This window comes from Ictidomys tridecemlineatus, chromosome 6, assembly GCF_052094955.1.
Source record: "Ictidomys tridecemlineatus isolate mIctTri1 chromosome 6, mIctTri1.hap1, whole genome shotgun sequence".
NCBI lineage: Eukaryota > Metazoa > Chordata > Mammalia > Rodentia > Sciuridae > Ictidomys > Ictidomys tridecemlineatus.
The window spans coordinates 108561316-108573658 of NC_135482.1; the positions used below are offsets into that span (position 1 = coordinate 108561316).

Genomic DNA, 12343 nt, shown 5'->3' on the forward strand with positions numbered 1-12343 from the left:
CACAGTTCTTGAGGTTGGCAAGGCACTACCTTCTGCTCTACTCTGGTGAGGGCCTCACGGTAGACGTTATTACAGTGGTAGGAGCAAGTGCAGAAGAGGTCAGGTGACAAGACCAGACGCCAGAGGGAATCTGGGATCAGATTTGCTTTTCTTATTACAATTCCCTCATGTGAAAACCAAGTCACTCTGAGGCCAGAATTCTTCCCAGAGTGATGTCCTCTGTGACTTAATTTCCTTGCAATAGGCCCTCCCTCTTAAAGCTCCCACCACCTCCCAACACGGCCACCCTAGAGACCAAGCTTCCAGCACAGGAACCTCTGGGGGGCACACTCAAACACAGCCCAGCACAGTTCTGCTCCCTAAATTCTAAGAGTTTGACCTGAAACTTCATCTCCTCCCTGCCCCCACCACTGGGGCCTTAAGTTAAGCCTCCTCATTTCAATTTGGACCCAATTTCCAGAGTTGAAATGCACAAATCTGATTCTGTCACTTCCTTGGTCCCAGTTTCCCCATGGCTTGTTCTTCCCACCATCTGAAGCCCTCATGATCCGCCTGCCTTCCTCCCCATGGATCCTCCCTCCTCCCGTGAGCAAGGCAGCTCTGAGACCTCAGCCACAGTTCCTCCAGCATGCCACTCCCCCTGCCCACCTGGGGATGAGGCGGGACCTTCGAGTCACCATGTGGGCTAAGGCCTAAGGACAATCCTGGTGCCTGAAGCATCTTATTTGGTAACCAAAAAAGCCAAAAGTGTGATGAATGATTTACAAGCTCTCAGGTCACGAGGGGCCTGCCTAATGGAGGGATTCACATCACTCCTGAGGTCCTGGCATAAGTGAGTTCTTGCTCTGGAGGGGCTGGCTTAGTTATTGTAAAAGTGAGTTACAAAGCAAGGCTGCCTCTGGTGTTCTGTCTCTTCACACACCCACTTGTCCTTCCATTTTTCCACCATGTGATGACGCTGCACAAGGCCCTCACCGAATGCAGCTACCTGATCTTGGACTTCCAGCCTCCAGAACTGTGAGCTAAATAAACTTCCTTCCTTTATAAATTACTCAGCCTCAGTTATTCCTTTAGAGCAACAGTAAACTGACTCAGACAAAACTATTTTCATATATTTTAAATGAATGCTGTTTGTTGTATATAAATTACATCTCTTGTCCTTTGTCATTTTAGTCACGCCTCCCCATCCTTGAGGGTAAGGTCTGTGAAATCCCCTTGGTAGGAGAATTTGCAGGTAAAGAACTTAAGACTTTCAGAAAAAACAGGATTGGAGTGATGAGTTTAAGACAGGAACCATCTTTGCATTTTGGTACCCATGTCCCTAACAAAGTACTTGGTAAATAGTAGGTGCTCAATAAATATTTGAGGAATGAGCTCATTTGATTCCTAGGTGAGGAAGACAGAGCTATTAGTAATGACTGCAAATAAGATAGGAACCAGCTTGCAGTAACTTTGCTAGTACCAATCTTAAAATCCCCCTGAATTTACTCAAAAATCACTCTTTGATAATTTCTGTGTCCTTTTCTAAGTTAATAATTTTAAAGTTTATATATATATATATATATATATATATATATATATGAGACTAGGCTATTTCAAGTTCTTTTTCTCCCCTTGGCGATGGAGTTTGAACCCAGGGCCTAGCACATGGCCATAAAGCTACATCCAGCCTCCCTCCTCCTCCTCCTCCTCCTCCTCCTCCTCCTCCTTCTCCCTAGCCAAGGATTCACTATGTTCCCTGAGCCAGCCTTGAACATCTGGGCTAAAATGATCCTCCTGCCTCAGCCTCCTTAGTAGCTGGGACTCTAGGTGCTCACCTTCACAACCAGCCTGTAGGTGTCTTTTATTTATTTAGTGCAGTACTGGGATTCAATCCAGGGATGCTGTATTGCAGAGTTGTATCCACATCACTTCTTAAAAATTTCTATTTTGAGACAGGGTCTAGCTAAGTTGCTTAGGCTGGCCTCAAAGTTGTGATCCTCCTACCCCAGTCTCCAGAGCAGCTGGGATTATAGATATGCACCACCATGACTGGCCAAGCCACTTTCTAAAACAACAAAACAATACGAAAAAACCAATGTTTAGGTTTATGCAACTGATGAGTTGTATTGCTTAAGTTCTGTTGATCAAAAAAAGCAAAATTAAGCTTTTGAAGATATACACAAGTATATCTAAAAGCTAAGCTGTATACAAGATTCCAAAACAGTGTGTGGAGTACTGTCCAGTTGACCACCCATAGCAATGATTGATAATTCATGGTAAAATAAATGCCACACAGGAAAAGATTTACTGTCAATGTGGCATATATTAATTTGCAGCTGTCCTGCAATGACCCAGGGATTCTGCAAACAAGGGTAGAAGGAGCTGACTTCTAAGGTAACACAGGGTGTCTGCACCTTGTCCACACCCACCATGAATACCCAAAAGGGCACAAGTCCACAGAGATGGAAGACAATCAACAGCCCTGGGTCTCCATGACATGCCTCACAGGTTCATGAACTATTCAGCGAGTGTGTAGGCTAACAGAGGCAGAAATGACCGTTCCATGTGGCTCGCATGGTCCTTGGCCTGCCTGCCTCTCTCTTGCCTCACTTTTCCCCTTGTAAACCCAAACAAAATACTAGGTGTTCTACTTGCCATCGATCCAGGGAAGACTAGAGATTCACAAAGGTGAAGTGCACCCGACTCAGCACACAGGCACTGTAGGTGCGCACCTGGACTACACTGCTTCACCTCCCCAGGGCACATCTCAAGTGCCCGCTCTTGCACTTCTTTACCCACTCTCTCATAGGAATTAAGGTAGGAATTAGACATCCCCTTGGAGTACCCCCAGCCAGTAACTAGCAGGAGTTAGTGTAGGGTGGAAGGACTGCTGTCCCAGCTCCTGGAGACGGGGGCTCTCCCCTGGCTGAGTTCCCAGTGGGTTTTGGCTCACTTAAACCCCAGCAGTGACCAGTAACCGTCTCAGTGGCCCACTCTTTACTGGCTGCCTGGCCTCTCCTGCCTCACTTCCCACTCCCTGACCCTACTTCCTTCATGTCACACGTCATCAAGTTGCTGTCCAGTCACCATTGGAAGGTGAGCTTCTGGGGGAACACAAACTAAGACAACAGGTCTTCTCTGTGCAGGATGCCATGCCAAAGCTGAGAGGGGCTTTCCAGAGGGGAAAGAAAACCTGAACTTCAACTAAAACTGGTCTTCAAGCCCTAGTCCCATAAAACCCTATTTTATGCCAGAAAGAAAGAAAGAAGGAACTCACTTCCTGTACAAGCAGCTCAGTGGATCTGAGGAAAAGGGCACAGGTTCTGAGAGGTACTGTCTCCTGTGGACACAGGGCGCCCCACCCCTCCCCTCGCTCCATGTGTCCCTGGCAGGACGGTCACAGCGTCAGGGAAAGTGGCTCTGCACTGTGGCACTCAACAGGCTCCTAGGATGAGCTACCCCAACAGCTATAAAGAACCACATGGTTTATTTTCTTCATTTTCCTACTTAATTTATGAAACTGTGTGGGGAGGAAGGAGGGAGGAAGAATGAGGAGAACAGTGGAGAATGGGAAAGAGGTGGGAGGGAAGGGAGGAAAAGAGAGAATGGAAGAAAGACAAGAAGATAAAAGGAAATGGCCTCTTCTGAACCACCGTTACCTTTCTCCCACTTTGCAAGAAAAAAGAAAAAGAAAAAAGGGAAGCAAAGTAAGGAGCTGGGATGATCTTGGCTATCTCAGGTCTTTGGCTTTCACATTACCGTCTCCATAAATACATATACCAATGCACATAAGCATGAAACATAGAACCCTTATAAGCATATTGATTATGTATATAGCATGTATAAAGTTTTATCATCTTTTCTTTCTTGTTCCCTAAAATATTAAGATTTTAAGATATTAAAATCTTAATATTTTAAGATTATTATTATGATTATATTATTAAAGATAATTATTCTGGGTTATTCTGAATGTCTCAGGACTACAATTTTTACTGTCTCGCCCAAAGTAACCTCTGAGAAGCACACTTTAATCATACATGTATCTTTATATTTACGTAGGGCTTCTTTCCTTGTTTTCAGTGTAGGGAGGGGTACTGGGATTAACCCAGGGGTGCTTAACACCGAGCCACATTCCCAGCCCTTAAGAGAGTTTCTTTTAGGCGATATATTGGGTCTTGTTGACCCACTCTAACAATTTTTTTTTTCCTGTGTCAGGGATGGAACCCAGGGCTTTGTGCGTGCTAAGCAAGCACTCCACTATTAAGCCACACCCCCAGCCCGTGACAGTCTGTCTTTTAACCAGTGCACTTAAACCACTGGCATTCAAAGAGATTGCTGATAAAGCTGGGCTAATATCTACCATATTTGCTACCTTTCCCTGACTTCTTCTTTTTTTTTTTTTTTTTTTTGTACTGGAGATTGAACTCAGGGGCACTCGACTATTGAGCCACATCCCCAGCCCTATTTTGTATTTTATTTAGAGACAGGGTCTCACTGAGCTGCTTGGCACCTCGCCTTTGCTGAAGCAGGCTTTGAACTCTCAATTCTCCTGTCTTAGCCTCCCAAGCTGCTGGGATTACAGGCGTGTGCCACTGTGCCTGGCTTTTTAAAAAAACTTTTTAAAGTGGTCACCCTGGTGTTTGCAATAGACATTTACAACAAATCCAAGTCCACTTTCAAACAACAGCATGCTGCTAGGTGTGGTGGCACATGCCTGTATCCCAGCAACTTGGGAGGCTGAGACAGGGGGATCACAAGTTCAAAGCCAGCCTCAGAAATTTGGTGAGGCCCTAAACAATTTAGCAAGACCCTGTTTCAAAATAAAAAGTAAATAGAGCTGGGGATGTGGCTCAGCAGTAATGCACACCTGGGTTCAGTTCCTGGTACAAAAAGCAAACAAACAAAACCCTTGAAACAACACTATGCTGACTCACAGGGAGGTGTGAGTAATAACAAAATAATTTTTAAAAATTTTTGTTGTTGTGCCGATGGACAGAACACTTCTATTTATTTTAATGTGGCGCTCCTGAGGATCAAACCCAGTACCTCACACATGCTAGGCAAGCACTGTCACTGAGCTACAACCCCAGCCCCATACAAAATAATCTTCATTCCTCCTTTACCTCTCTTGTATTATCCTTTAGTTTATACATAAGCACATACATGTAAGCATACATAACCAAATATATTGTTGCTATTATTTTGAACAAACTATCTACCTTTTCAGATAGAAAAATGAAAGTTTCTATTTTGCCTTAACTTATTCTTTCTCTAATGTTCTTCTTTTCTTTATGTAGATCTGAGTTTCTGACTTTTTTTTTTTAATTTAAACCAGGGAATGAAACCAGGGGTGCTCAATTACTGAGCCACATCCCCAGCCCTTTTTTTTTTGTATTTTATTTAGAGACAGGCACTCGCTGAGTTGCTTAGCGCCTCATTTTTGCTGAGGCTGGCTCTAAACTTGTGATCCTTCTGCCTCAGCCTCCAAGCTGCTAGAAGTACAGGCAGTCACTACTGCACCCAGCTTTTTTTTTTTCTTTTTTTCCCTGTAGAACTTCTCTTAACATTTCTTGTAAGATAGGTCTACTGGCGATGAATTCCCTCCATTTTTGTTTATCTGAAAAAAAAAACCTTTATTTCTTCTTAACTTTTGAAGGATATTTCACAGGTGTTGAATTCTAGATTCAAGATTTTTTTCTCTCAATCCTTTAAATATCTCACTCCACTCTCCTCTTGCTTGCATGATTTCTGAGGATAAGTCAGGCGTAATTCTTCTTCTGTCTGTAAGGACCTTTTTTTCACTCTGGTTTCTTTCAGGAATTTTTCTTCATTTTTGGCTTCCTGTGGTTTGCACATGATCTGCATAAGTGTAGGTTTTCTGGCATTTATCCTGTTGGAATTCTCTGAATCTCCTGCATCTGTGGTTTGGGGTCTGACTACTCAGAGAAACTCTCAATCATTCCTGTTTCATGTGTTTCTTGTATTTCGTTCTCCCTTCCTTCTCCTCCTGGTGTTCCCATAACACACGTTATTACACCTTTTAGTTGTCGCACAGTTCTTGGATATTCTGTTCTGTTTTTTCCTCCCCCCATCTTTTTTCTTTTCAGTTTCTGTTGGAACATCCTTAAGCTCAGAGATTCTTTCCTCAGCTGTGTCCAGTCTACTAATCACTCCATCAAAGGCATTCTTCATTTTAGTGATAGTGTTGGTTTTCTTTTTTTTTTTTAATCTCTAACATTTCTTTTTGGTTCTTTCTTCGAATTTACATCCCTTGGCTTACATTGCCTGTCTTCTCTTTGATGCTGTCTACTTTATCTGTTAGCATTTGAGTCAGAGTTGTTTTGAATTCCCAGACTGATAAACTAACATCCCTGTTGTATCTGAGTCTGGTTGTGATGTTCACCCTATCTCTTCAAACTGTGCTATTTGCCTGTATGTCTTAAAATTTTTATTGAGACTCAGACATGATGAATTCCTATAGCAGAAACCTGAGATTGGATAATTTATAAAGGAAAGAGTTTTCCTTTGGCTTATGGTTTTGGGGGCTGGGAGCTCTAAGTTTAGGCAGTTGCACCTGCTGAGGGTCTCAAGCTGCTTCAACTCATGGTGGAAATCAGAAAAAGAAGCAGGCATGTGTGGAAGAGACAGAACATGAAGGGTGGACTTGCTTCCTATCAATGTGCCCTCAGCCAGGCGCAGTGATACACTCCTGTAATCCCAGTGAGTCAGGAGAGTGAGGCAGAGGGATTACAAGATCAAGACCAGCCTCAATAACTTAGTGAGGCCCTTAGGGAGACCCTGTCTCAAAAATTTAAAAATGCTGCGGATATGGCTCAATGGTTCAATTCCCAGTACCCAACAACAAACAATAACAACATTATTAACCTGCTCTCGTGGTCACTAGTTCAGTCTTGCTGAAGTGAGAACTCACAGAGAAAGGCATCATCCATTCATGAGGCTCTATCCCCAAGACCCAAACACCTCCCATTTAGCCCCACCCCTAACATTGCCACATTAGGATTTCTTTTTTTTTTAATATTTATTTTTTAGCTTTAGGTGGACACAGTATCTTTATTTTGTTTTTATGTGGTGCTGAGGATCGAACCCAGTGCCTCACGCATGCTAGGTGAGTGAGCTACCACTTGAGCCACATCCCCAGCCCCCACATTAGGATTTCAACACATGAATTTTGGGGGTACACAATTGAGCCACAGAAATTGGGTACAAGAGCTGCTAAAATACACCACTAATACACGGTGGGGGGAGCATGCCACTGTCCTAGGATTGGGTTCTCAAAGTTGGGTGATTCTATGTGGGACAGGATGGTCAGAGGAGGCTGGGCTTGGGTTGGATATTCCTTCCCCCATTTCAATTAAATTCCAGTGAAATGGCTTCTCCTGAGGTCAGACCCTGTTAAGAACAGAATGCTCTGATGTATTTCAAAATGGATCCTTCCCCCCACCCCCGCCCCTATCAGAAGCATGAAGGGATTTTTCTCCATTATTCACTGTGAGACTTGGGGGAGCTCCATAGGTAAAACTCACAAAGCTGGATTCCCTTGGAGTTTTTAACTCTCATACTCCCCACCCCCCCCTCCAGCAGTTCATCAGTTACAGTCAGTTTCCTCACCCCAGCACGGGTGCCCTGGGATTTGCTGCTCAGGGTTTCTGTCATGGTAAACTGTGATGTTCTCTAATAGGGGACTGTGGTTGCCCTGTGGCCTTATTTCTCCTATGGGATTAAGAAGAGTTGCTACTTTATAAAGAGTTTTTACTTTATTCAGGTTAGTACTTGTTGTGAGGACAGAGTGGCAACTTTCAAGTTCTTTACATACTGACTGAGAAACCAGAAGTTCAAAACTTGGATTCTAGGTATACCTGTGTGTATTCATCTATATTAATATATGATGTTAATATGTATATTTATTATATATTATAAAATGTGTACACACACACACACACACACTCACTCATGCATGCACATATCTGTGTGCGGGTATGTATAGACATACATAAAATGATGACATATATTTCTGAGAAAGCAAATTGTGATTACCCAGCCCTAGCTGGACACACAAGGAATTCACAACTCCCCAAGGAATACACATCTGGATGACCTGCCTCGCAATTTTCCCACTAGACACAGGAATGTCACCGTATTTCATTCCCGGTTCCTGCCCTGAAACAATTTCAATCACTCGACAAATCATTATCACTCATTAATAATGTTTACTGAGTGCCCAGATGTAAAAGAAATCCACCCCACATTCCACAGACGCTGCGCCCGCCCTCCCCGGGGGCTTCTCTCCACTGTCTTGGAGGCAGGGCAGGACGTGGAGGTCTTCCTCTTACATAGTCCATGTGGGTCTGTTGGGTTGTTTCTTGTTTTGTCACTCTCTCTCTGGTCCAGACGAATAATTTCCTGGTTTTATAAACTCAGTTGGATTGCTTCATTTCTGAGAGTCAGGGGATACTTAATTAAAGAAAAAAGATTTAAAGAGGCCTGGGGGTAAGATATGGAAGGAAGTGGAACAGAAGGCACCGGAAATTAGCCGAGCAGCCAAACTGAGCCTCTTCAGAACGGGAGAGAAATCCTGGAGGTGAACCAGTCAGCCTGGATGCAGGGATGAGACCCCTTAAGCAGGTATCAGGGAGGAATCCCCAGGACCGGAAGAGCAAAGGTCAAGCTAAGGTCAAACTGATCATAAGCCAGTGTTGTCCCATGATTACCATCCTATTATCTTTTGGGAGGGGGGGTGGTACTGGGGATTGAACTCAGGGGAACTCAGGGCCACTGAGCCACATCCCCAGCCCTATTTTGGATTTTATTTAGATTCAGGGTCTCACTGAGTTGCTTAGCACCTTGCTGTTGCTGAGGCTGACTTTGAACTTTTTGAACTTGTATCTTCCTGCCTCAGACTCTGGAGCCATTGGGATTATAAGCGTGAGCCACTATGCCCAGTGGTTACAATTCTCTCTCTTTTCAAAAAATATTTATTTATTTTTTTAGTTGTAGTTGGACACAATACCTTTATTTATTTATTTTTATGTGGTGCTGAGGATCGAACCCAGGGCCTCCCACGTGCTAGGCAAGTGTTCTACCCTGAGCCACAATCCCAGCCCTGATTACAATTCTTATTGCTGCAAAATCACCTTGTCAACTCGACGGACTAAAATTCTCACAGATCCCATTTCATAGTCACAGAGACTGGATCCCTTATTCCTCAGCTTACTAACGTTCTCTCCCAACGCCTTCTACCTGCCCTGTCGAAACTTGGACAGTTTAGGCTCTAGCCATAACTGTCAAAGCACTGGAGAGCTTCATCTCTTGATTGTCCTGAAAACTGGTGTCTTCATCTAGGCCAAAGACTCACTGATAAGAATTCTCTCCCTGCTCCCCAAAATGACCTTCTGGGTTGTGGGTCCTGGGGCACCAGCTCACTTACACACTGAACCTTGCTGACCTGGGGCTTTTGCCTCCCTGACAACATGGGAATACCACCTAGCACTGCAGATAATGTGACAAGCAGATTCATACTGAATCACAGAGGGCTAGGGACAGTGATTTTCTAACTCAGTGACTTTCATCTTTTTAGAAATTTTTATTTTTAAAAGCAGAACTCTTTTCCACTTAAGTTGCGTGATGATATAAAAGAAACAAAATCATGTATGTGCTTGAAAGTTGGGTTGGAGAAAAGATCTCCACTGGCCTCCATGTAAGAACTTCCACAAACGCACTTACCTAGTTCAACCCGTGCATTTTATAGGTGAAGATCTGGGGGCACAGAGAGGGCAGGTAAATTGCCCTGGGTTACAGAGCTGGGGACAAACCCAGTTTCCTGATGTTTATAATCCTTCCCTCTTTCTGATATAACACCCTGTCTCTGAGAATCTTTTCTGAGCGCATGGAACAACATGTGGCAATATTAAGCCACAGAAATGACTGACTCAATGCTTTCATTAAACACTGTCCCCCCCATCCATTTCCTGAGAATGAGAGGTTTTAGTTCTTTGTGCCACATTAACTCCAATTGGTAATTTTGAATTCCTCTTGGCAGAAGTAATATAGGTCAGATTCCATTAAACACATATCACTAAAATAAAAAAAAAAATTTTTTTTTTAAACAACTCAAGCCCGGCTTACCATCTACAAACTATAGTGAGATCTCATCAGTCAGAGTTTAGTACTATACGACAAAAGAATCTGGATGGTATTGGGGATTTTACTGTAAGAAGATTCGGTCTATAGTGTATATATGGGTCTTAGGTGGATAAGTCCATAATTCAGATGACAGCTGACTTCTAAATGGCTCGCCATTCAAGTGTCTGCATGTTACAAAATCCAACTCGAGGATATGGCTCTCCCAGGACCCCTACAGAGTTTATCTCCATACCCCATTTAGTTGTCTTCCAGGCAGTCAGATCTGATATGCAATTTGCTACAGAGGGTCAGAGTCACCCTAGGCTTCACGCCTTGACTCAACCCAGGGTGGCCCATGGGAGTGGGCTCTGTGGTCCCAGCTTTGCCTCTGGGAGTCCTTATTGAAGTAACTTTGTTCAAGGCCGTTTAAAAGGAAGAAAGAAAGATAAGCAAGCCTATGAAGGAAGTATGTGTGCTCATTGGAAACATCCAGGGACAGGGTAGAAGCAGGCGGGATGGGACATCACATGGGAGTGGCACGTCTCTGAAAGTGCCTCGGAGCTGGGGTCCTCTGACTCACCACCCCCCCTCATGCTACTGAGTTGGGGGAGGGGTGATGTTACAATTTCAAGAGGATTGACCAAGGAAGCAACAGCAGTGAAAAGGAGGCCACAAGGAACAAGGAAACCGTGGACATGGAGTATAAATTCAAGGCCAACATCCAAGTAAAACATCACATTGGAAAGAAAAAAAAAATAACAGAAACATTTCAGACGACAAGGCTGAAACTCAGTCTCTGCACTGTGGCCACTTAGGCCTCTTCTCATGCCTGACAGCTGGAATCAGAGCCCTGTCATTTCTTAGAGACTGGGTCTTTGGCACGCGATGCCTCCGGTGCGATGGAACCCGCTCGCTGTGCAAGTCATCTGGGCAGGGGACCAGGTGTGTGAGGCCAACCCAACCCCTCTAGGGTTTCTCAACCATTAGCTCAGATTTGAAACCTGGTATTAGAACAGTTCATTCTGGGACACTCTCTGAACCCTGCTTGCCCTGGGTCTGGCACTTACTTCTGTCCTACAAAAGGAGAGGATTTTAAGAGCATTGAAAATACAGCTTTTGGTGTATTGAGTCATGTGCACATAAGCATATGAGGGTAAGAGCACTGCGTGTTCTAGAATATACACAATAAAAATTTCAACAGAACCACCTTTTCTATGACCTCATGGTGCCGCAAGGCTGTCAGCACTGAGAACCACACTGAGGCTTCTAAACATCTGAGACTTTTAAACACCTTTGCACAATTTATTGTTTTGGAGGGACCTACAGCTTTCCGAAGAGAACTGAACACGGAACATGTACATTCTATAGCTCCATTGGAAGACCGCTGGGTTTGAAACTCAAGTTATGGTGGCTGGGGATGGTTCAGTGGATAGTACTTGCCTAGCAGACACACGGCCCTGGGTTCCGGCCCCAACACAGCAAAAAGAAAAAAAAATCAATTATGCCAAAGAGTTGCTGCATGACATTGAGCAAATTATCTAACCTCCAGACATCAGTTTCCTCATCTTTGAAATGGGAATACCACAGGGTCATTGTTGGAATATATGAGATGACGTACGTCAACCATCTACCTTGGTGCCGAGTATATGGCAGATGCTTCATTTATTCAACCAACATTAATGACACTCCTTACCCTATGCCAGAAACTGTGCTTAGTGCTAGAAACAGGCTCAATACCTGCTCATTTGGAGCTTTCAGTACAGCCACCAGCTGAGTCGCCACATAGCAGCTCATCGTGGACTGCTTGTCTTGACCAAGGTACACTGGTGGTTCGATATAGGTCACAGAGATAAGCAAGGTACAGACACTGCTCCTCAATGGCCTAATTGAAAGGTTAAGAGACCCACATAACTGGATGGCTCAGCCACTCATTATATAATCTTTGGAAAATCACTAAACCCTTGTGGACCTCAGTACAATAAGGCGGCTGGACAGGATTCATGGTTCCCAGGTTTGGCTGTGTAACAGAATGACCTGGGGGAACTCTTAAAGATAGATTCCATGGACCAGCCCAGACCTGCTGATCAGAATCTCTAGTATAGGGCTCGGGGATCTGTAATGACATTTTAGGGAGGTACTGGGGATTAAACTCAGGAGTGCTTTACCACTGAGCTACATCCCTACCCTTTTTTATTTTTTATTTTGAGATAGGGTCTCACTA

At 44.0% G+C, this 12343-nt stretch overlaps 1 protein-coding gene across 1 annotated transcript in view; it reads right to left on the reverse strand.

The window, feature by feature from the left end:
• Wnt5b (Wnt family member 5B) overlaps positions 1–12343 on the reverse strand; it is a 113610-nt gene that overhangs the window by 67634 nt on the left and 33633 nt on the right. The gene's annotated exons all lie outside the window — the stretch shown is intronic.